At 46.1% G+C, this 24667-nt stretch overlaps 1 protein-coding gene across 4 annotated transcripts in view; it reads right to left on the bottom strand.

Annotated features, from left to right (window-relative positions):
• Positions 1-24667, bottom strand: part of LOC116743338 — a 149377-nt gene that overhangs the window by 30252 nt on the left and 94458 nt on the right. For all 4 annotated transcript variants that reach the window (XR_004346739.1, XR_004346737.1, XR_004346738.1 and 1 more), the window contains exon 3: positions 241-343. The gene's annotated coding sequence lies outside the window, so the exon portion shown is untranslated. The remainder of the gene's footprint in view (positions 1-240; positions 344-24667) is intronic.

Raw genomic sequence — 24667 nt, 5'->3', positions numbered from 1 at the left:
AGACACACTGCTCTCACTCTGAATCATTCATCTGTCTGGGGGTGAGGGAGGAAGTGGGCAAAGGGGAAAAGACTGTAAAAATTCCGAGACCAGTGTGGCCTGTGTGGCAGCAAACAGTAGTTCCCAAATTCGCCGTGCATTGGAATTGCCTGGGTAGTTGATTACAAATAAAATTCAAAGCCTTAAGACTCATCCCAAAACTACTGGAAAGATAGCCCCGATGTGGGATCGGGAACTTACCTCAATTTTAACAAGCTCCCAGAAGGTTCGGACAGCCACGTTTGGTGCAAGTCTGGGTCGGCATCAGGAAACCCTTCATGGGTTCAAATTCTGGTGCTGAAACCTGAAAGGCAATGAGATTTGGGGTAAGTTGTTTAAACATACTGGTTCCTCATTTACTCATCTGTGAAATGGGAAAAATTAAACCCGAGAGAGCAGTGAGGAGATGGCCCTGTTCTCATTACTGCGCCCTGGTGCGGCTCTGTCCTCTGGACCTGGGAAAACAGCGTCACTTCCCTTAACGGTGGGGGGGGGGGGGGTCAGCCCCTTAAGTGCCCATCCTCCTGGAAAAAGAAGACATTGAGAGCACAGATAGACTCTTCAGGGGCAGCTTTAGACAGGAGGACAATCTCAAAGCCCCGCCCCCGGGTCCCCCCAGCCTCCATGTGACCTGAGGTGCTCCTTGGGGCGGGAAGGGATGCGTTGGACTCTATAAACAAACCTATAAACAGGCTTGGAGCTCTGCCTGCGGGGGACCTGGGAGAGGGGTGGATGCCTGAGGGCGGGAGCAGAACCACATCTGGAGGCGAGTTGTACGCTATTCACTGTAGAGATTATTCTTCCCGTTATTCGGGAAGTTCAGCAAAGTCTGTCAGGTGTTACAAGGAGGAAACGAAGCACATATAGATGCTTGGACCAAAACCCCAGGAGAGACCAGAGTCACGGTACCCACCTTCCGGAGGGAAGACAAACCGTGGGAGAAAAGGGCTGAAATTATGAGTTTTACACTACATACAGAGAGGCTCTTTCCTTCTGCCACTAAAGGCAGTTGACCACCTTTCATGCAGAAACACACATGGGTTGCAAATGCCTAGTGATTACACTCACGAGTATCTGAGCCCACTCATGCGTGAGGTACAGGCTGGGCTGCTGTGACAGTGACAGTGACGCCCAGAAGAGAATGGGTCACACAGGACGGCGGGAGCCCAGGCCGACAGCGCCAAGGCTGGCAGTAAAACACAGGGAGGACCTGGGATCTCAGCGTCATCACTCCTGCCTCAGCTCACGTCTGTATCCGCATCTCTTCACTGGGTTGTTACACAAGGAGCCCAGGGACCCAGACTGTCTCTATCGTGTCCCCCTGTACATTCTCAGTGTGCCCTGGTCCACGAGGGTGGCTCCCCACCAGCATCCCACCCCGGGAAGAGCAAAGAAACGAGGAGAAGCCACGCTCCTTCGACTTGGGATCTGCCCACATCCCTCCTGCTCGGGCTCCATCTGCTGGAACCCAGAGCCCATGGCCAGACCGAGATGGAAGGGCGACGGAAAGTGTAGCTTCTACCTGGGAGGCCACGTGTCCAGCTCAAAGCTCTGAAACTACAGTCACAGAGGGGTCAAGCAGCCGTGTCTGCTGCTCTACCCAGAGAAGCCGATCCGCGAGGCACCTTCCCTCCTGTTCCAAAGAGCCCCTGGGATGGAGAGCTCACGGTCCAAGAGTGAGCTCAAGGTGATCAATAATAATAATACTGATTATCAGCTACATGTATCTTTGATAAAAACAGAAAAATAGGGGGGTGAATGAATTATTACCTAATACATTCCGTTCAGGAGGCAAAAATCGTTCTAACCTGGAATCGATAGGGCAAAAACTAATTAATGAGGATTTTATTGGTGAAAACGTTGGAAACTAGTGTGACTCCTAGGAGGTCAAATACATACACAGTCATGAAGCATCCATTCGGCTATCAGTTGCTTAAATTCTTGTACGTCACTTCATTAATAATAAAAATAGGATTTGAGTTTGTTCTGTTAAAAATACGTGCACGTAAATACACATTTTTCTAAATAGGCTATGTGAGTGAGATGTATTTTAATGTATAAATAATAAATTACGCCCTTAAACGTTAAGAAAGAAATGTTTATTAATAGTTCTTGATGACCATCCAAAATCACTTCGACATAATCTCCAACCTTTCCAAGAGAGATTGTGTGAAAGCTCTCCAGTCAGCCTGGGGAGAAGACATCAGGGAGGTTCCTGAGAACTTGTCCATCCCTCATTCAGAGGAGGACCCAGGTAGGACCTTCTGGCTGGGGATCCTCTGTGGGGTGAGCTCACCCAAGGACAAAGCATCCAAGCAAATTCCAGGGAGGAAGGGATTTAACGTGCATGAGGTTCTATTAGGGGTCTCCGTCGGGAGACAGCCCTCATCTAGACTCATGACGGATTCAAGACAGAGCGCACCATTGCAGCTCAGTTTTTCGAAGTGCTTTTAAATTATTCTCATCTCAGTTACAGAGGAAGATGGCAGATCTCTACCAGCAAGTCGCTGAGTGAAACCACATGGGACAGAAAGTGCAGAGAGCATCCTGGTGGACCAAAATTACAGGAGTAATTGAAGAAGTCAGAAATCCATTACCCTAGTTGGAATCTGACCAGCGAACCAGGATTAACACCCCAAAGCCTTTAGGTAAAGTGCCAAGAACTCGTTAATGACCTAACCACTTAGGGTGTTAGGGTACCGATTACCAGGGGAGGCTGAACACCCCTAGACCTGCCACTGGCGTAAAAGCTCCGTGTAAATTACCGTCACTACTTGTGAATAACATTGGTATTTAATTCCTTAACTGTTTGTGTGAGTCCACTTGGAGGAAAATATGAACATTTTATCATCGTATATTTAATAATGAAGTAAAATTTAAACTCAAGAGAAAAACCCTTAAATATAAGAGAAAACTTTTTTTTTTTTTCAGTCCAGCTTAGGTCTTAGTTGAACTCCCACTCAGCGTTGAAAACCAAAGTCTGAATGACAAATGACACACTGGAAAATACTGATTACCACTCAGTGTGCAGACTAGAAATAGCTATAGATAAATAGCCAAGAACTCTGGGAGTATTTGGCTTTATATGCACCAATGCTTCTGAATCGCTAAAGCTCTGTTTACTTGGGATTTCTATGAAATTGAGAAAAGAAGCCACATGAGAACAGACATGCTGGGATGGCTGTGTTATCGTTCCCATCTGTTCATTCCCTTCCCTAGAAGATGGCCTTCCTGCTGCTGTTCTATGGCTGGTGATGCCTCCGTGTAGACAGAATATATCTCCCCACGCCGCTGTATGGCTTGGCCATGTGGCTTTGCGGGACAGATGATGAGGGAGCAGATATGATTGTGTGCAGAAGTACTGCAGGCTTCCCACCAACTTCTGTGCACTTTTCTTCTCTACAAGCATGACTTGTCCCAAATGGATACTGTTCCTTCAAGCCTAAGACCAAGAATCAGACATCCGATGCAGGGCCAAGCAGACCCAAGGAGAGCTACGGCAGCCACAGCCAACTGTATTCACCAGCATGAGACGCTGAGAAGAAATAAACATTATTGGAGACCGTGGAGGCTTAGGGACTATTTGTTACCACAGAAAGGCTGCCTAGTACATATTCTTCCTTGGTGAAGGATCCATAAAAATCATGTCACAGAAAATCATTGTTCAAATAAAAATTGACCACAGGACCAGATGAGAAGATGTGTCTGTACAGCAAGTAATACCCATTCCTCACTTGGAAGTGGAAAATCCTCTTCTCTCTACTTCCAGATCCATCTGATTTACACGTCACCGTATGATAAAACCAGTAGCTTGTGGTCACAGAACACAGAGCCATGACGTAAAGCAAAGTTTCTCTGGTGATTCTTTACTTCTCTTATAACTGTTTTCGGATCTTCTCCTACAATCTCTCAATTGTCCTGGATCCTCATGACAAAATTGTAGACACTCCAAAAACATCCTCCCCTCCTTCCTATGCCCTGCATCCTCAGGACACATGTGCCAACACATAGGAAACGTCAGGACTCCCAGAACTCTAAGAAGGGCTCCCAAAGTATCATGGAAATACTAGAAAATCGGGGCAGAGTTAAGAGGGAGTTATTTGGGTTGGGGGGTGGTAATGATCTCTCCGGCACCTCTACAATCATACCCAGACCACAGATTACTGGCTACTAGTTTTAAACATAAAATCATCCTGTCTGAAAGATTCAAAATGCTGGGGCAATTCCACAGGAAATAACAGAACCATGGAATGAGTCCAAAAGTCATAGAAACCCAATAGCCAGGTGGAAAGCTCCCTCAAGCCTTTGAAGAAGTTGCTAGGGGTAGACATTCCTCCCCTCCTCTATTCGTATAAACATTTGCGATGGTTTTCTGAACAAGGCAGAGCAGCTGCTTTCCAGCCAGCGGATCAACGTGTGAGCAGGTGACGATGGCTGCTCTCCAAGAGGAGCCCGTCAGGCACCAAAGTGCAAAGGGGAAAACTAGAATGTATGGGGTGAGTAGGTGTTGAAACAGCTACACAACATTTCCAAAGGTTCAGCGAAGATTACCGCAGGTTGTGTGCTGGAGCTGGGAAAATGTTTGAATTGGGAGGGTTTCCATTTCTGCCTGCAGTGCTTCTCCAACTTTAAGTTCATACCTTCATCACTAAGACATTTGGGGGGAAACAATAGCTCTCATTGTTCTTCCTTTCCTCGGTGAACTCTTATTAAATCCACAGAGTACACTGGGGTCCTTTCATTTTTCTTTGGTTCCCAGCACAAAGCTCTGTGGCATCTTCTTTATTAACAGCCAAATGTTTATGAGCCTACCTTTCTGGGACAGGTACTTTTGATTTGAAATGCCATCGATAGATTGACAACAATCCCATCGGCACAGTAAAATATATTGAGTTTGATGTGTTTGGCTGCAAAAACTTGCATTTGGCCAAGGCTACGTAGTCTGAGGTCTCCGAGTGTAAATTATAATGTTATTTGAGATGAAGTATAGAGTCATTTGTGGGGCTCAGGACGACACATGATGTAATCTTATACTCTACCTGCAGGTGTGATATTGGAGTCTATGAGGACGGGCACCTGGTATCAATGTTCAGTCTGGCATTGTTTCAACACAGCCAACCATGGCTGAAGAGGACAAAAATAAAATAGCACCGAGCTACAGCAGGTTTTTTTTTTAATAAGAGAAACGATGAGCAACCATTACAATGAGCTCAACGGTGTCTGATTAGCTGCTTTCCCTGAACAGCACAAAAATCTTCCTCTTTACAGTAATACTCTCAGGGCTATGAGAAGATAGAAACAAAGCCATCTCATGAATAATAGTAAATGTAAAAATAATAATATGTGGATGTTTACATGTGAAAATGATACTGATATTGAAGACTTTATTCTTTAAGTACAGTTGATGGTTATTTCCTGGGCCGTATGTTTTCCCTTTACAGCTAGTATTTTCTTGAGGAATGTCTGTCACTACCTCTAGTCTCTAAGCCAAAGGAGGGAAAGGACCCCGCACAGCACGTAATAGTGCTCAATGCCTGTTTGCTGAAGGAGTGGCTGAATTCACTCATGGAGAAGAGAAAATCACCGTCACGTATGAAAACGGAACCTACGACCTTTTTCCCGCTGAGATGTCTGCCCTGATGGGTAAGCACCCTCAAGGTTCATAGTGACGACCAGATGTGTCAGCAGATGGAAGATGATCTTTTAAGTATCTAGAGGGAAAGAGGGAAACATGACCTGCCAACGTGATTTCCAATCACCTAAGCACTCTGACATGTTTAGATGTTAGGAAAACTTATAAAATTGATCCTGTTAACGTCAATGGGAATCCAAATTGTATGGCTTGATTAATGAGTAATCCACATTGATTGGCATGATCAAGCCGACCGGCAATTACCTACTCGATCCATCAGGGTGTGATTCTCCACGACAGAAGAGGGTGGTCGAGCCTCAAGCCTCCATTTCCAATGGTTCTAGGAAGATGAAAACCTTCCACTCAACTTATTTAATTCCCTCCCTAAAGGAAAGAAGTGACTCCACTTGTTGAAAATTCAAAGATCTCTAAGCTGTTATCTCATCTGATCCTTGTAACATCCCCGGAAGGCAAGTAGGGATTCTGGGCACTTCATGTGGAATAGGAAGCAGGTTCAGCCCGGGGGGATCCTGGGTCCCGTGTTTCTTGCCCAACACGGGCTGCCTCTCTAGAAGGTTCAGGGTCACTCAAGTCCTCACCTCATCACATGTACTCGGGGCATGTATCTTCAGAAGTGAGGTGACCTAGAACTGACCTGTCCCACCCCACTCCCTGCTGGTGCCATCTCGCGAAACACATGAACTCAAGGTAAGTTAATTTCTCCCATAAGTTCCACCCTTTTGAAGATCAAAGCTGGCATCTCGTCGGCTCTAACTTACATGCCAGTGGCAAACAGAAGACATTGCAAGGTCTTCCTTCAAACGGAGTATTGGGTACACAGGAGGCTCCTCACGGTCACATCCAACCAGATGTTCCAGCAAGCACAGAGAGGGCGGAAGCCGCTGCATCGAAGCAGGCTTCCTCCGTGAGAGTTTTCTGAAGTGCCGGTGAATATCGGATAACATCTCAAAGCATTTTTTAAAAATCAGGGAAGTGTTGTTCCCGCCTGCATTTTAAAAACTGTATTTATTATTATTTTTTATAAGCAGGTATTCATTTTTAATTAATTAATCTTTTTTGGCTGTGTTGGGTCTTCGTTTCTGTGCCAGGGCTTTCTCCAGTTGCGGCGAGCGGGGGCCGCTCTTCATCGCGGTGGGCGGGCCTCTCACCGTCGCGGCCTCTCTTGTTGCCGAGCACAGGCTCCAGACGCGCAGGCTCAGTAGTTGTGGCTCACGGGCCCAGCCGCTCCGCGGCATGTGGGATCCGCCCGGACCGGGGCTCGAACCCGCGTCCCCTGCATCGGCAGGCGGACTCTCAACCACTGCGCCACCAGGGAAGCCCCCCTGCCTACATTTGAATTCACACCCTGTTGCTTAGCAAAGCCGACTCTAGGGCAGCTTTCGACAACTTTTGAGAAATCATCTCAAAGCCGTTTTATACATGTTTATTGAGGGTTTTTTTTTTTATCCTTCGTAACCTCCTGCAGGAATAAAAATGGTACAAATCACTGAGGAAACGATACATGTTTATTCATTCACTCACTAGTCAAAACTTCGGAATTTCATACGATGAAAAACAATATTGAAAGCTAGAGGGGAGAAAGAAACAAGGGGGAAACAGAGAGGTTTCCACTTCTCCCTACCAAGGTCCTGAACAGAAACATGGGGACGCCCGAGATGAAGATGTGTCGGGTTGCGTGAACTTGCTGGTGTCCACGGGGTGAAGCTAGGTCTGCCGCATTTAAAACCATTAGAAGAGAGAGAAAGGTTAAGGAACATGTGAGCAACTAGTAAGAGGCCACTTAGGTTTAGTCAACTCTTCAGACTCGGACAGCCATTTCCCTGAAGATTCAAGGGCTACGGTTGAAATGAGGTCGCTGAGAAACACAAATAGACACCAGAAAGGTTTCAGAAAACATAGATATCCAAAGCAAAAATGGGAACGATACGTATGTCATCAATCCTCTTGATCATTGAAAAAACTAAGGAGTGAAGGACTTGACAAATAATTGGTGAAAACCTAGAAAAACCAGCGTCTACTGGGAGCATATAATAGCCGACCCAGGAAAAGTTATTATAAATGGTATTAACTCGTGGGTATTTAATGATGGGACAAATGGGTGAACTGTTTTTTTTTTTTCAGTTTAAATAAACTGAATAATTTATAATGAAATAATAAAAACGTATAAAATTATAAAATGGTATTTACTTTTATGAATGTTCACCTAGGATTAAAGGAATATTACGCACATCTTTATCTAAGTTTGAAAAAGACATCTGACAAGTTTCATATGATAGCTTTGTATACAAGAGGGATAAGAACGGGATTGGTTATGGTCCTACTCAGGGTAGTCCATGTGCTATAACAAACAACCCTTGACTTGCAACGGCTGGATATAACACAGGTTTATTTCTCCCATATATGACAGTCCAGTGTGGATCAGTAGAGGGACTCTGAGGGATGCCAGCAATCCTGGCTCAAACCTCTCTCCCTCTTGTAGCTGTGCCTCCCCTGGGTCTCCAGAGATAAGGAGAACTAGAAAGGATTGAGCAGGAGAGGCTTTTGTGCAACATGCCTGGAAGTGGCTCCCATCACTGCCACTCTCATTCTATAGTCTCAGGGCCACACCTGTCTGCAAAGGAGGTTGGGAAACGAGGTCCGGCAGTAGATAGAAGAAGTCAAGGAAAGCATAGAAAACATGAATAATAGTGAGCGTCAGCGGTTCTCGCCACAACCCAAGTACAGTGATGGTTGCATCACTTTGATTATCGGAGAATGCTTTGATTAATAAATCTTATGTTGGATATCACTTGGCCCTGTTACACCTAATATTTTTATAAACAACATAATCAGAAGGCTAGAAGTGTTCGTCTAACTTTCAGATAACACACAATTTGGGGGAAGAGAACTAATAAGCTGGATCAGTGGCTAGCAAACTTGTTCTATAAGAGACCACAGAGTAAATATTTTAGCCTTTGGGGGTCACACAGTCTCTGTCCTGACTAGTCAACTCTGCCATGGTAGGGCAGAAGCAGCCATAGACATGTAAAAATAGGGGTGTGGCTCTGTTCCCCCCCCCAAAAAAAGTGTTTGCAAAAAGAGGCCACTGCCTAGATTTGGTCCACAGGTTGTAATCTGGTAACCCCTGGGCTAGGAGACAGGAATGAGAACCCATAATAAACAGTGTGATGGATTCGAGACAAAGAGGATTGCGTCTAACCCAATTAACATTTACAATTCTTCATGTAGAAGATGTAGTTCTTGTGTGGCGTGACTTTACACAAACTCGGTTCTACCAAAACACGGAAGGAGTTAACGGTGCAGTGAGGCCACGTGAAGGTCATGAAAAGGGTGTGGTAACCGGGGAAGTTCCAGTTACACAAAGAGTCTCTCATCCCATCCTATGACATGGCCCATTGTTGTGTGCCCCTAGGGAACACCAGCCACTGTCTCCCAAGAGGCCATTAACTTGGTGAGTGTGCCAACGTCTCAGGATGGACCTTTGGCCCAGAAACCTGATTTATCCCTCAGAAATAGGGATGTTCATGTATTTTCACCCATATATGTTAAAGAAGTTGCAGAAAGGTAGAACTGCCCATCAACATCGTGGCCAGCCTTGCTAAGTGAGAAGTAAGCTTCCTGGCCCTGGAAGGGATCAAACAGCCTCTGTGACCCCCTTTCACAATGGTGTTAGCAAATTCTGTGATTGGGGGAAAGGTCAGATATGACGACCTTCCTGAACCTTATCAATTCTACAGAATGTGAATCTAAACTGCAAAATAAATGAGCCTCAGCTACTACTTTCCCTCTTCCATATTCACCACAACTGGGTGTTTGGGAAGAGAAAACATGTTCTCTTGAGAAATTTTTCCTGACACTGGCTTCAAAGTTCTTCCTGCCCTTCCATGCCAAACTACCACCCATGGATCCTGCCATAGAATCCTGGAATCTTAGAGTCAGAAAAGCCATGTGAAGAGTATCCATCCACATTCCCACCCAGGGGGAAATCTCCTTGGCATCAGCACTGACCAGTGGCCATTAGCCTCTGCTTGGACACATCCAGGCCAGGGGCACAGGGTCTCACGAGGCAGCCCCACTCCTCCCACAATGCATCTGCTCATTGGAAAACCCATCTATGAGCCCAGCTCAAGCGTATCCTCCTGCAAGTTTCATCTATTGGTCCCAGATTTTGCTGTAGCAAAATCGTTTCATTTCAGTAGCTCTCCAACTCCAATGAGCATTTAATTTGAAGTCCAGTCTGCGCTTCAGGGCAATACTTTGCTACCATGCTCATACGAATCCACTCTCTGAAGGGGACAGCTCTGATGATGAAAATACTTGGGTATGCATGACGTCTATTGTTATTATTATTAAGTATAACAATAACCACCATTTATTAACTGCTTCGTGCTAAACAGACAGGAATCAGGTAAGTCATTTATGTGTATTATCGCTAATCCTCACAACCGTTAGAGCAGGTATGATACCCATTTTATAGCTAAATAACTGAGACTCAGACAGTTCAGTGACCGTAAACAGCACAGTCAGGATCTGGAGTCAAGTGGGTCTGATCCTAAGAGCGCCCTCCTTCCATTTGCCTCCAGGTGACTTGTTACATGTGTCCAGGTAAACTGTACCTTCGCCCCATTGAGTGGTCTGTCATCACACCTCTTCCCATTTGTGATATAACCACACTGTGCTGTAGCCCGGCGAATCAGTGACTTCTAACCAGTCTATACAAAGCGAAGGTAAGCCGAATAAACGCACTGCCAAATCCCAGCTGAGGTATGAAGGATACTTTGGTTTGCATCAAGGAAAATTTCCATGAAAACGCGAAGTTTAAAAGAGAATGTGAGGAACTATACTCGACATTTTGTAATGACCTATAAGGGAAAAGAATCTGAAAAAGAATATTCATATATATCCATAACTGAATCACTGTGCTGTATACCTACAACTAACACGATATTGTAAATCAACTATACTCAATAATAAACAAGTAAATAAATAAATAAGAATGTGAGCATCTGTCTACTCCAGAGTGTTCCTGTTTGGGGAAACAGAGCATTACGTGTCGTAAGCATTTAAACATTGCAAATCTCACTAGTGTGTGTGGATTCGAAAAATCAAGAGAGACACCTGTGGACCATTTCATGCCAAATATACTTAGCAAGGCTTCAAACAGTGTTACTAAAACTGAGAAAACAAGCCCATGGACCAAAGGCTGTTGACGTGCAAGAGCCCTGGATCCAATGACTGATGATATGCAAGTGTGGAAGGAAACATTTTTCTAAACTGTTACACGGTGCCACCACACAGGAAATCCAACAGACATATTTTTTTTTTTTTTTTTTTTTTTTTTTTGCGGTACGCGGGCCTCTCACTGCTGTGGCCTCTCCCGTCGCGGAGCACAGGCTCCGGACGCGCAGGCTCAGCGGCCATGGCTCACGGGCCCAGCCGCTCCGCGGCATGTGGGATCTTCCCGGACCGGGGCACGAACCCGTGTCCCCTGCATCGGCAGGCGGCCTCTCAACCACTGCGCCACCAGGGAAGCCCGCAACAGACATATTAATTATACCTGGCATGTTATCCCAAAGAGCCAGAGAATGTGTTTTTTTTTTTTTTTTTTTTTTTTTTTTTTTGTCTTTTCAGGATGGGAGGACAGTAAAACAAGATGATACGCGCAGATGATGCTGAGATCTGGGTGTGCTGTTTTCATCTGAAAAATCTTGTCACATTAATTCTTCCCCAAATTGCTATCTTCTCTGTACCTAAACCCAAACCTTCATTTCAAACAACTGTCCCAATACAAGTAGCTACTGAACTCAGCTCTGCTATGGGCCCTATTGCTCAACTGTGCGAAACCTTTCCAAAACGACCTACCCCTCTGAGTTGCGTTTTAATTTTTTTCACAAGCTCCCTCTTACACACCGATGTCCACTTTGGCTTATCATTTTTCTACCTCCTGAAAGGAGATGTTCATCTTTCCTGGACTCCTTCCAATCCTGACCATAAAAGCCTAAGCCATCTTAAGACGCCTGGTCTGCTGAAAGAACCAAAGGGGACAAAATATGACTGAAATGTAGACCACCTTAAAAAGTCTGAAAACACCGGGACCCTGAGTCAGAAGTTGGGGTCTGGTGCCGGCTGAGCACTGATGTGACTTGGGAACTTGGGTGCAGAGCTAATGTAAAGGCACTGAGGTCTGACACCAAGTCCCCGGCAGCCACGGGTTTGGAGGGAGACTTACTGAGCCTTCCATTTGGGTCTGAGGGTGTGTCTGCCCCGGAGGTGCTCGCCGGGGCAGCTGATGGTGAGGCTGCTTTGCAGACCAAGTGCCCTGGGGAGCCTTCAGGCTGCAGGGGGTTCCGGGGGGTGGTGCTCTCCACTGGCCCCAGGGTCCTCCAGCTCTCCATCCCTTCACTTGGCCAGGCAGACCAGGCTTCTCGTGTTTCCTGGGTTCACAACCCCTCACCGCCTTGCACGAGCTCTCCCCTCCAACTGTGACTCTCACTTCCGAAATCAGCCCAAACAATTCTTCTTTGATGAGCTCTCCTCTGAGCCCTGGACAAGGCAGGGCTCCCTGCAACCGAGCCTGTGGGCCGCGTCCTTGCCCTGCCCGGTGCCCAGCAGCCCTGGAGGTGGGTTCAGTGACGACTCCTCTGCTCTGAGAACTCTGGAGCAGGGCCCAGCCTGGCCCAGTAGGTACAGACTGGTTGACCACCAGAGCTCAGCTTCCTTCTAACCCTGAGTGGAGACCGTGTCCTGTCATGTCAGCATTTCCCAGACTATGTGTCTCCAACACATAGTATTTCAAAAATATTTATTGAATAAATGAATGAGTAACCGGGGCATATATTTCTAATTTATAACATGACATGGAGACAATCAAGTTCCTGGAGCTATGTTTTGTCCTTTAAAAACTTCTTGTGTTTTTAAACAAAATGCCCACGATATAAAATGATTCCTCAAAGAGCAAATACACTGTAGCCCTACTTTCCTTTTTTCTTTAAGACCACCTACCAAAACCAAATCAGTTGTGACATGAAAAGTTCGATCAGTCATTGGTATGGGTTTGGTATATTTTCGATGATCACAATGGAAGGGTTTCTTTTTTTCTTAAAGTAAATCCAAACTTTAAAAAAAATCTAATTTGAATTTGGGGAGGCTCCAAAAAATAAGTGCATCGTTGTATATTTTTATCCCTAAAATGAAATGGATTTGAGGATCAATCCAGAGGCATTTGAACTAGTAGAAACCATTAAAGCAAAGACATATGGATAGAAAGGTGAAAAAATAATCTGTGGAGAGTAGTATCTTTCAAAATCTGAAAGCAGGCATTATGTCTTAGATTTCTTTCTCTGGAGTGAAAACACACCAATCAGGAGGGAGGCTGGGTGAGTGGGGAGGAGTGAAGAGGGGAAGCTTCCCCCAGATATTTGTGTTTTTAAACGAATGAAATGCTGGCAACTTGAAGATAACCAGGTTGCTTTCTCACTGTTACCACAATGAGTGAAATTTACTTAGTCAGTACTTATGAGTGAGAGTTTTTAAAAAATGTACTTAATCTAAACTGTTTGTTAAAGCAGATGATCTATATTAAAATGTACAGATGTTAAAGATAATAAAAATCAAGATATTCTGGAAAGTATAGAGGACATTTTCCCAAGCTGTTTGCAATTGTTTCTATCCTTTTTTTTTTTTCTTTTTGCATTGAATCACCCGGTAAATCAGCAAATTAATGGCAACCTGAGTTCACCTTGGATAAATGCTCATACTTTGCCTAGATAGAAACTCCACCAGCTTTTAACTTGTTAAGTATACGTGGTGGCCCATCTACAAGGAAGACAAGTAAGCCAACGGTTTCTGCGCACAGGTAGAAATGTCACAACGCCTGGAGACAACGGTGACACAGCTAAGAGTCTGAATGTTACTCTCCCTATAACCAATGACAGCTCTGGCAGCAATGACGTAAAACCCTTCCACGTGCTTGCACTACATCCCTGCCTGGAGCTTACCAAGCTGAAGGGAAAAAGGTCATTCAAACATTTTCAAATTCATTATGTGCTGTCACTGCCACCTCTGCAGCCAAACAAATCCCGACTTCCTGGCGTTTGTGGGAACAGCAATACATCCTGCTGCGAGGGATCTCGGGTCTGAGGGGCATGGCGGCAGAGACACAGAATCTGCGGGGTGGAAGTTCCCATCAGGCTGAGCTGCCTTTTCTGCAAGAACAAAGCAAGAAGGTAGAGAAAAGGAAAAGAAGAGAAGAAAAGAGAGGACACTGGTGCACAAATCACACTGACCGCGGACTCGTCTGGTCCCGCGGCTGTGCACAGGGGAAGGAACAGGTTCCTTCCTGTTGGATTGAAAACATTGAATTGGACAGATGAATTGCATAAGAAGATCCCGTCCTGCGAGGTCCATCTCCATAACTCACAGTGCTCCATCAAGACTTCACCTAAACTTTGCAGACGTGGCTCTGCTGCCGGAAGCTGGAATCTTAAGCCGACAACCTTGGATTGAATTTTTCCGAAGTTGGACCCATCGGCGGAGTCAGCTGCCATGTTTACCAGAGATCCTCTTCCCACTGCTTTTACAGCACTGCCTTCCTGGACATCCCTGAACCCCACGCTGGTACAGCTTCGATGGTCACGTTGGAACGACAGCAGGGTTAGGGGTGAGCAAAAGTGAACCTGAACATTGGCTTCCTGGCAGTATGACCAACGGCCTGTCCTCAATGGTAACACTGTCTTTCTCATCCCAGGATACCAGCCCACGTGTATCTGCTTAGTGAAGTCAACTCAGTATTTCAAATAAAATGTCAAAATAAGCTAAAGAAAGAAAGTGAATGTCTACCCCCTCCCCCCTCAACTTCCTCTCCATGGGCCTCGATGTCAGAGGGACAGAGAGTTTCACAGTCAATTCTAGAGAACACCCTGCCCACCACAGGATGGCCAGGACAGGTCTATGAACCTTGCTACAAAAGTATGGTAGAAATCCCTGAAACTTCATGTATTCACACACACAAAAATAGTATTGAAGGCTTGCCATGCGTCAAGCAGCTTATATCCCTTAAAAATATCAAAAGAGCAACGCACACATACTTGCTGAGTTGTGTGCCCTCCCATAAACCAGGTTGGAGACACAGAAATGTGACCTTGTACCAGCTGCTCCCTAGTTCTGTGACTTATTCAAAGGCTGATGCTAAATCTTCTTAGTAATAAGTAAACATAAAATACCTATTTCAAAGGATTTCTGGGAGACCAAAGTGAGGTAAAAATTCATAGTATAGTGCCAGACACATAGAAAGCACTCCATCAATAATATCAAGGATAGCACCACCACCGTAATCGATACTGACATTCAGAATGGTTGGCTTTATTAAGAAAGGTCAACAGTACCTTGCAAAGAATAGAGCTGTGACCACACATAAGTCAAAGCTCTGTCACCTGAAACTCTCCCAGGTGTTCTGGGCTTCTCTGAAGAAGTCAGCCACAGGTCCCTTGCTCCCCTGCACTCAGTATTTCCCAGAGAAAAGGATATTAGGAAAAAACCCTGAACACCTGCACACCGGGAGTTAGATGAGCAACTACACACCTTTCCTGTCCAGCCAGCACCCCCGGGAACAGGCTCACCACATCTCTGGGCACCGGGAAGAGCCACACAGACAAAGCCAGCGGGAATTCTCTCTTAACTAAAGACATGCTGCCCCTGCCCCTGCCCCTGCCACTCCCACTGAGTCCACGTGACCACTAAGCATAATAAATGCATCCCAAATTTTCTTTTAACCCTGTCTCCAGTTTTCTAGTCTGTCTTTCACTGAATTTTTTAAAATTTATTTTATTGAAGAAACGACCTAAATGTCCACCGACAGATGAATGGATAAAGAAGATGCCGGAGGTGTATACACACACACACACACACACACACACACACACACACACACACACACACACAGTGGAACATTACTCAGCCATAAAAAAAGAATGAAATAATGCCATTTGCAGCAACATGGATGGATCGAGAGATTCGCTGAATGTTTTCATTTGCTAATTGCTGCCAATTATTCTACTTTGTTGGCCATTAGACACTTTATTAACAAGCTCACACGTAGAGCTCCCCGGCTCCGAGAAATGCTGATGTGGAAATAAAAAGAAGCAATCAGTTAAAAGTTTGCTTTTATCGCCAAGGAGGCAGCTCTTCATCTTCAATTAGGAATGACCTAGCAGATAAATCGTGCTTTTACAATGATTAGAAATACTCTGCAGATTATTTTGCCAAAAGTTTATAGTCCACTGGAAACTCATATGAAATTAGAAGGAATTTGGTTTTTTTCCAGTCTTAGCTGAAGATAAACAAAGCAGAGCTGTGAAGGTAAGGACGTCCGTGATTCTTGAAGCTTGCAGGAATTTGGGAGGTGTGGTGAAAAATCACAAAAATCCGATCCCTGATTCGTTTCTTTTGCTCCGAGGCAAAACTGTTTGTAAAAACTTTCCTTTTGATTTTTGTTATCCAAATAATTCCAGCTTAAATTGGAACTCAAATATTAATCTGATAATGACACAGTTGAGACACATTCTCTGACAATTGATCTCAAATGACTTACAAGGCTTTACTTTACCCCATTTTCTGCATTCCTTTCCAGCCAGGGTTTGCCTGTTGTTTCCACCAGCCACCCCCCTACCCACCACCTCCACCATCATCTGGGAGCAAAAGAGACCCTGGAGTGTGTGTCTTAAGATGATTACTATGTGCTCGGGAATATCCTTTAATTTAAATTTTGTCTTATTTTATTTTTAGCTTCAAAGCTTCTGTAGGAATGAACACCTGTCTTTCAGGGCATTATAAGAAATTGTCAGGTACCTGACGCACTTTGTTTTGTCAAGTCCTCCAACAGTGACACTGCGGATAGAAGTCACATTTTAATTAGTGATCAAAGCAAAGGACACCTGTGAGGCTGGGTGAGACTTCTAAATTCTTTGATATTGGGTTTACAAATCTGAAAGAGCCCTTTGATTCTCCCGTGTGTTTGTCCTTTCCTGGAGATGAACTCAAGTCTTTTTTTTTTTTTTTTTTTTAACAAAGGCAACATATTTAGCTAATCTGAGCACTGAAGTTCCAGGCGACAATGTCCGTACACACAGCAATGCTTAACACCTTATAAAAGTCGTACCGTATCACGTAGGATGCTAGGGCACCATCCAAAAGGCCCCCCTGCGCTGGACATCTGCTTGCCACAAGCTGCTTAAAATACAGGCACATTGAGGTGTCTCAGAAACCCTGGGCTTGGACACCCGTGTAAGGAAACTGTGCTCGTGACCTGTTACTGTTAGGGGAGAAGGTGGGACCCACGGAGACAACTCAGATTCAGGGTCAACCAGAATCAGTCCATGATGTAGGCAGAAATCAGTTACTTTACACAAACTAAAATACATACCTAGATGTATTAGTTTACATGACAGGCGATATCGACCTGCTGATATATAATTACTAATATAATATGCAAATCAACAAGTATTAATATTGTAACATTAATATACTAAGTTCGCATGTTACAGCACACATATACTATTGTATCATATATATGTGATATATACTAATAATATAGAGAGTAATTTTATACACGTACACGCACACTAATGTCTGTGGTGAAAATGGGACAGTTGAAACTCAGCTACAAAGTTCTGCACTACAGTTGCGATCTCTGACTGGCTACTAGAAATAGTACTTCAAATACTTTACGAGAGTGGAAATACCAAAAAGTACACAAAATAAGACCCAGAAACCCACCCACCCCCATATTTTGGTGTACCTTTAGGTAATTTTTTAACGTGGACAGCATTTTGCAATTTGGTCCTACTGAATGTATCACTTTGTGTCCTTCTTTCTTACGATTAGCATGTGCGTCCTCCTTTAATTTTAAAATTGTCCATGACTATTACCTGACGACTGTATCGCTACACATCCTAATACCCATAATAATTTACTGCATTTTTTCTAATTTTCTGCAAACATGAAAACACCACAATGAAATAAAACTGTTTAGAAAGTTCCTGTTGCAGGGTGCTAACTTTTTCAAAAAGACCCTATCAGTTTATAGCTGTACCAGTGATACATACAAATGCCTATTTACCAGTAATCGGCGTTTCTTTTCATCCTTTGATACCAGCTTAGATGGAAAATTCTTGCTCTGTTTTGGTCACTAACATGGTTGAATATTATTGTTTATTAGACATTTTAATTTCCTCTTTTCTTATTTACTTAGTCTTATTGACTGTAGGTTTCAGTTACTGATTTGCGTGCGTTCTCTATATATCAAGAAGAGTGACCCTTCAACATGAGATTTATTACAGATACTTTAAAAAAAAATGTATCGATGGAGCTTCAACGCATAAAGGTATGTAAAGGTTCTTAAAGTCTTATGCAAGCAAGTTTACCCTTTGTGATTCCTCCCATTGCTTATTACTTTAGAAAGTCTTTTCCCAAAGAGAGATCAGATCAATCTTTGCCTACGTTTTCTTATGATTTTACCTTACATTAACTCTACCTGAACTCATATCTCTTTAAATTAATCATCGTAACAAAGCCAAGCTTTTGTTTTTCATCACAGCATATTTTGCAAATATTCCCAGTATTTTGCAGAAACCAACCAAGAAAACAGCTAGGTCCTTCATTCCCCAGCTAAGAAATCTACGGAAGCATCAAACTACTCTCCATGGGGTTTCAAGACGTTTCCATTTCTTTTCTGCCCTGAGCTCATAAAAAACCAGTGTTATGGTTTAAGTCACAGTCTGTCACACGAAAAATTATACTTTCTCGAAGAGCAATAACCTGGGCATAACTTTTGACTTTACCAAGGAGACAGTCGTTGTGATGGGCTCTGTTTTTCTCACGGGTGATCTTCTGGTTCAGTGTGACAATGTGAATAAAAGAAAGTTTTGAAGAGTTACAGATGCTCCCTGAAGAGGAAATTTTATGAGAAGTAGCAGCTTAGTATTTGCTATGAGGTCACTCACCTTAAAGCAGCTTTCAACATCTTTTGAAGAAATCACCCTTTAAAGTTTAACTGATCAAAGTGACATAAAGTACAGAAGTCAGAGTCCCTCACTGGCCTATCCGTTACAGACGGACGAGAGGCAAAGACTTCAGGGCCGCAGGTTGGTGGAGAACCCAGAAGTGGAGTTGTTGCCTGGCGCTCGCCCATCAAAGAGAAGGATGCCAACAAAGGCTTCAAACCAAACACAGGAACCCATGGAATTGGGTCCAGGCTAACTGGTCCTAAACCAAATGATCAGAAAACTGTTTTCCCGCCAACACCGATCAGACAGAAATGGTTGGAGAAAAGCATTCCTCCTCTTCGTCCACGACTTCTGATTCCAAGGAGAAAAAGACTCATGGAAATACCATTCATTCAAAATCTCCCTTACTTTGAGACCAAGCATTAAGGTCCAATCTGGTTTTTAGAAAAATGGGGGGAAAATTGCTTTAAACCTACTGAGAGAAAGGGAATCTGGCTGTAACGGTCAAAGACAATCGAGAGAGTTTTACAGTCTAAAAGTGAGGCTCTGGTTAAAAGAAATATCGTGAGAATAAGTGAGTTTCACTTGGGAAAAACTGTAGGACAGGAGAGGCAGATGACAGGCAAGAGAGGGAGGCAGAGGAGAACTTCTGGAGTGTCTTGTGCCCCTGATCAACCCAATAATCTCAATCTAATCTACGGAGAGAAACAAGACTTGGATGGATTACGGTCAGTCACTCTGTTGCAAAATGTTTGCCTAAGGTGGTGCCGGTGCAAATTATAATATATCAGACCCTGTGCGAGGCATATATTATAGTAAAGAAGAGCCCAACTGTCGTACATTATCCAAAATACTCTCAACTGGGATCATGAAATCTGGGTCTATCACAGCGTAACTACGTCCCATTCTCGTCTGCGTAGACTGGGGTCATGTGCTGTTACTTTTTATTACCTAGAAAATAATACATTTCTTTAATTAAAACTCTAGAGCCCTGCATACAACTGTCTCACATTTTAAAAACAATGTTACCATGAGTCAGGCCACTGAGAACTGGTAAGGATCTTTATTCTTAGAGGAACTGCGGAGGAGAACCATAAATTACTAGAAGAATGCTTTTCCTGGGTCTACAGCGCGTTAGACGGGCCATTCTCTTCCCACCCCCAGCCTCCACTCCGAACCTGTAACCCCTTAGGCTCACAAGTAATTTCACTGTAATTTAAGCAGAGCTGGTTGTTTTTTATGGAAAGTTAAGTGAAAGCACACATGTAGGCATGTTCATCTTGCTCTGCATTGCAGCCAAAAACCCAGCAGAAATATTTCACCTCCACAGAAGGGGATCGTGGACACAGACGGGGCGGCCCACACCATGGGAAGAAGTCGGCCACCGGGGAGAGCGCACACCTCAGCTTCTGACTCTATTCTTCCCGCGTCTTCAGAGCAGGAAGATACAATCTGGCTCTGGCCAGGGATCCCTGCTCTTCTCCTCTTGATCTTCCCCCCTCGAAACCGCCCTTTGAACAAGATTTGCACATGCAGAATGAATGGAGATTAAGGGCAATTATGGGTTTTGTTTTGCTTTTAATGGCCCCGTGCGACCCTGAAATTTGCTCGTGAAATCTACGGCTAGGACAGAGTGTTGCCCGTCTCATCTGTCGAGGGCCATATTTCATTGCTCCCAAATGCCCTTGCTGGTATTCTCTTTCAACTTCGATCTAAAAGCTTTCTTTTGCGTGCGCTTTCAGTGCTGGGCACCACGGATAAGCTGGAAAGTATCCCAGGGCTTTGAGGGAGGGACTGCTAAGAGATCCCCCAGCGAGGTCGCTTGCCCACCCAGGATCCCGCTAGTTTCAAAAAACAAAGGCCAGCAGTGGAGAGAGAAGGAGAGGGAGAGCACATTCCTGGGACTTAATGGTGACGCCTCCACAGTGGATGGAATCCCAGCAGGTCGTTATCACCGTCTGCTCCTGAGACCCAGGGGCGTGCAGGGGAGGCCCCCGAATTCCATCTCACTGACACAGAGAGGGCAGCTGGTACGATTTCCCTTCGGTAACATTTGGTGCCGATGCTGTCCCTGGAATCTGCCCTCTAGAACAAAAGGCAGGAAAATTAGGTGCTCCCACAACTGCCGAGGTGGGAAGGTGCGAGGCGCCTCCTGGCCCAGCCCCCCCCACGCACCCCACCCGGCTCTCACCGGGCTTTGCCCCCGGGGCCCGTGGTCGGTCCATCACCCGCCTGGTTTCCCAATGAACAAATGAGGGTTGTTCCCTGTGCGCACGTGAGATCCGGTTCTGAGCCTCCGCTGACACGCAGGTTTTGTGGCACAGCAACCAGTAAGTGGTGGGAGAGGGAGGCATAAATAACGGGTCGAGCTGCATTGGTGTCACCGTGCACACGGCCTGCAGTGTCCGGGACCCGCGGGAGTGGCCCGACCCCGAGCCGGGAGCCCTGATCTCTCTCGATTCACCCAAGGATCTGACTCCACATCTCCATCAACAAAACCATAAAACCCTAGTGACGCTACTCCTCAAGTCTCTGACTGGCGGGGATGAGGGGCTGATGAAATCGCAGGTGGAATCTGAATTCTACACATTAGATATTTCACGTGTGAATTCCACGTGTGAGAGCAATGTATCCAATAATATACAATAAGCGCTCTTGGTTTTAGTGCTAGTATGGATAAGACACAGATTGATATCTATACACACACACATATATGTGTTAGCATTTTTAGGAACAGCTATCGAGGGTCTCTAATATGTATGAATGTCACACAATGTAAGATAAATGGCTTCTGTTCTCAAGAAGCACCAGCACTGGGGATGCCACCTGGGTGCCTGGTGTCTCCTTGGAAGCTCTAGCATCGTAATACGTGAAATGTTTAAATATACCCTTTAGTAACGGGGGATGTCTCCTCTGTCAGCGTGTGCTACTGACCCACACGCCTTACATCTACGCTACGTGCCAGCTCTCCCAGGAATGTTTTACTTCCACTCTCTGGGAAATGCAGGTGACAAAAGCCGGTGAGTTCCATGACATCAGTTAATCCCTGGAGGTCACACAGCTGACCCAGTGCGTCTGGATGCGGTGCCTGGGTTCCCTTTGAGCGGGTTGCTCCTGGGCCACGAGGATGACACAAGTCAGCCAGGATGAGGGTGCAAGGGCATCGCCAGCAGAAGCCACGGAGCTCACGACCAAGGCGAGACCCAGCCACCTCCAGGTGATCGCTCCTTTCAGGCCTGTCCGCGTCTGTGACCGGCGGGGCCATCGGTGGAACCCCAGGGCCCTTTCCTGCGTGGCGTCCCCCAAGCATTCGCTGCACAGACGCAAGAAGTCAGCTAATCATCTGAGTGTTTCCAAAAACGTCTCTGGGGTGGGCCACCTGGGCATCTGGCGAGTCCTTGAGAGTTCTGGCATCTTATAGACTTAATCAAAGACAAGGCAGCAGTGTGGGTTTTCAGAATCTCCGGGTCACGATTAAAATGCTGGTCACATCACCAGTTGCGTGACTTTGGACAAATAAGTTCACCTCCTCAAAATGTTGGTTTTCTTAAATATAAAATGGCGGTAATCATGAAACGTGCTCAAAGATGTGTTATGAGGAGTAAACGAGATGCTGCGTGTAAACCGCGTTACATAAAATCCTGGCACTCGTGAGCCTTGAGGACATGGTATCAATACCATGACATTAGTGAGGTCCCCTACCCCGTCCCCGGGAGCACTCTCCTTCTGTCCTTTATTTAACAACATCTTAGATGGTGCAAAATAAGAATATTCCAAGGAAAAATAAAGCTCTGTGATGAAAACATTTGCCTCTATGTAAGCTTAAATTTAAGTCACCTCAAGACTTGAAATCTTTCATGAATCTTCCTAGGCCGACATCTCCTCCCTGACCCCTGCCATGGCCAGGCACCCCCCCGTGCTACCCACAGGGACAAGGAGGTCCCGATGGCGACGCTGACAGGCAGACTGCCGAGGCCCTGAGAAAGCAGACATTGCTCCCCTGGGGCCCGAGACCCATTTGTACAAAGATGCTGAACTGGAACTGGAGGGATCTACAGACCCTTCGAGGTCAAAATACCCACCTTCGTGTGACTTTACTATGGTGGAAGCAAGCTGCTAGCCCTCCTCCCAACGCGGAACGAGTCCGTGAGTGCGTGAAACGTCAGCAGGTAGACTCTCGTGCCCATTTTAGAGAAGATAAGAGGGAGGCCAAAAAAAAAAAAAAAAAAAAAAAGAGGGAGGCCAAGGCTCGGGGAGATCACGTCAACCGTCCGTGCTCACGAGTGGATCGCCCTACAATCGAGGGATTCAATTGCCACTTTTCAGTGCCCTGGTCCTTCTCTCCCCACTTCCCTCAAGCAAGAAAGGTCTTATTTCAAAGCACCGTTTGGTTCCCTGCTGGCCAACTCTCCACACTGAGGAGTTTACTCAACCTCACCCTTGAGCCACTATTGATGAGCGCTGCTTACACGCCCCAGAGAATGCCCAGCGGTGATTCATGCAAACCCGACCAGGAGCCGTGGCGACTTGTTAATCGAGACAAAACACATGGGCAACCCCAAACCCACGTGCGATGGTCCGTCTCTGGGCTCGTTCAAGTGCGGTGTACCTTGAACGTCAACTCTCGTCTCCAGCCTCCCGGTAACTACAGTAAACAGGAAAGCTGAGTTCGGCCAAAGAGGAAGCACAACGGGAAATTTGTTTTGAAAACAAAACCAAAACAGAAACACACACAAAAAAAAACCTGTCAATTTTAAGAAAGATTTAGGCAAAAATAAGACTTGTCCCAACATAATGAAACACCCAGACCACGAGGCCGTGGGTCGGGCACACTCGCCCGCCCCCCCGCCCTAGCCAAGGACGGTGGGTCCCATCCTGGCGGGACCCAGCGCGCACTGGAGGCCCCTTCTCCTCCCCTTAGAGCCCGCGATCCGGCCATCAGCCTATTTTTGGCCACACAGTTAATGACCTGTCGGTGCCTACACTTCTCACTTCGTCACAACTGGGGCCTTGCAGCTGAAGCACAGCTGGCCTCCCGTTGGCCCAGCCCTATAATTTAGTTTAACAGCTTTACGGACAAGAGGAAATGGCCGAGTGCCCTGGGGCTCCCAACACTTGCTCCAGAAATTCGTTCTGTCCCAGGCTGGATATACACTCGCAAGTATTTTAGGCAAACGTTGTAGGCAGGTCAGGCCCGGATGCGCTCAGGGTTCCGTTCACTCTGCTTCTGGCCAGGCCATCTGGCTGGGGAAGGAGGTGTGTGTGTGTGTGTGTGTGTGCGCGCCCTGTGGGCGGGTGGGCTGGTGTCAGCGGCTATACGTGTGGTGCCTCAAAAAACACATGAGGCGTATTTTACGAACATGCACAAGCCCTGCCCTCAAACCTGAGGTTGGAGACCACTCCCCACGCTTACACAGGGGCCCTGAAATCAAGTGCTTGCTGGTAGGGGAGACTCAGGCTTGCAGGGGAGCTAGTTCAGCCCCCCAACTTCACCCTGGAGCTTTGGAAACACCCCCCGGGGTTGGCAGAATGAAAGGGGCTGCATTTCCTAGAGTCTCTGATTCAGTCTGGGAAGTAGCGTCCTCACAGCGAGAGCACCTCAGCTGAAGCCCCATCCGGGCATCCTGCATCCAGAAAGCCCATCCCCTCTTCCCTGGGCCGGGACACGGTGAGGGCCTGCGGGGAGCCTGCCGCGGGAGGACGTACGTAGGCTTGGTCACGGGAGGAAGGGGCCGCCCCGGGAGAGGAGGCTTTTAGAGGCTTTGGGGAAGTTTTACTGTCCTGTTGCTTCTCCCTCTCTGTCCCCTTCAGTAACGGGTCTGCCGGCAGAGAACTTCTTGGGGGCCATCCTGCTCCGCCTGGGAAGCCGCGGGCCTGGGGACGCAGGGACTCCACCTATGACCTGTGAGGGCGGCACCCACTCCCCCCAGGGCCCTGCGGTGGGCACACGGGGACGGCGGGGCCCAGACGGGTG

The sequence above is a fragment of the Phocoena sinus genome, chromosome 18 (genome assembly GCF_008692025.1).
Source record: "Phocoena sinus isolate mPhoSin1 chromosome 18, mPhoSin1.pri, whole genome shotgun sequence".
Classification (NCBI taxonomy): domain Eukaryota; kingdom Metazoa; phylum Chordata; class Mammalia; order Artiodactyla; family Phocoenidae; genus Phocoena; species Phocoena sinus.
This window is presented reverse-complemented; position numbering and strand designations above follow the sequence as displayed.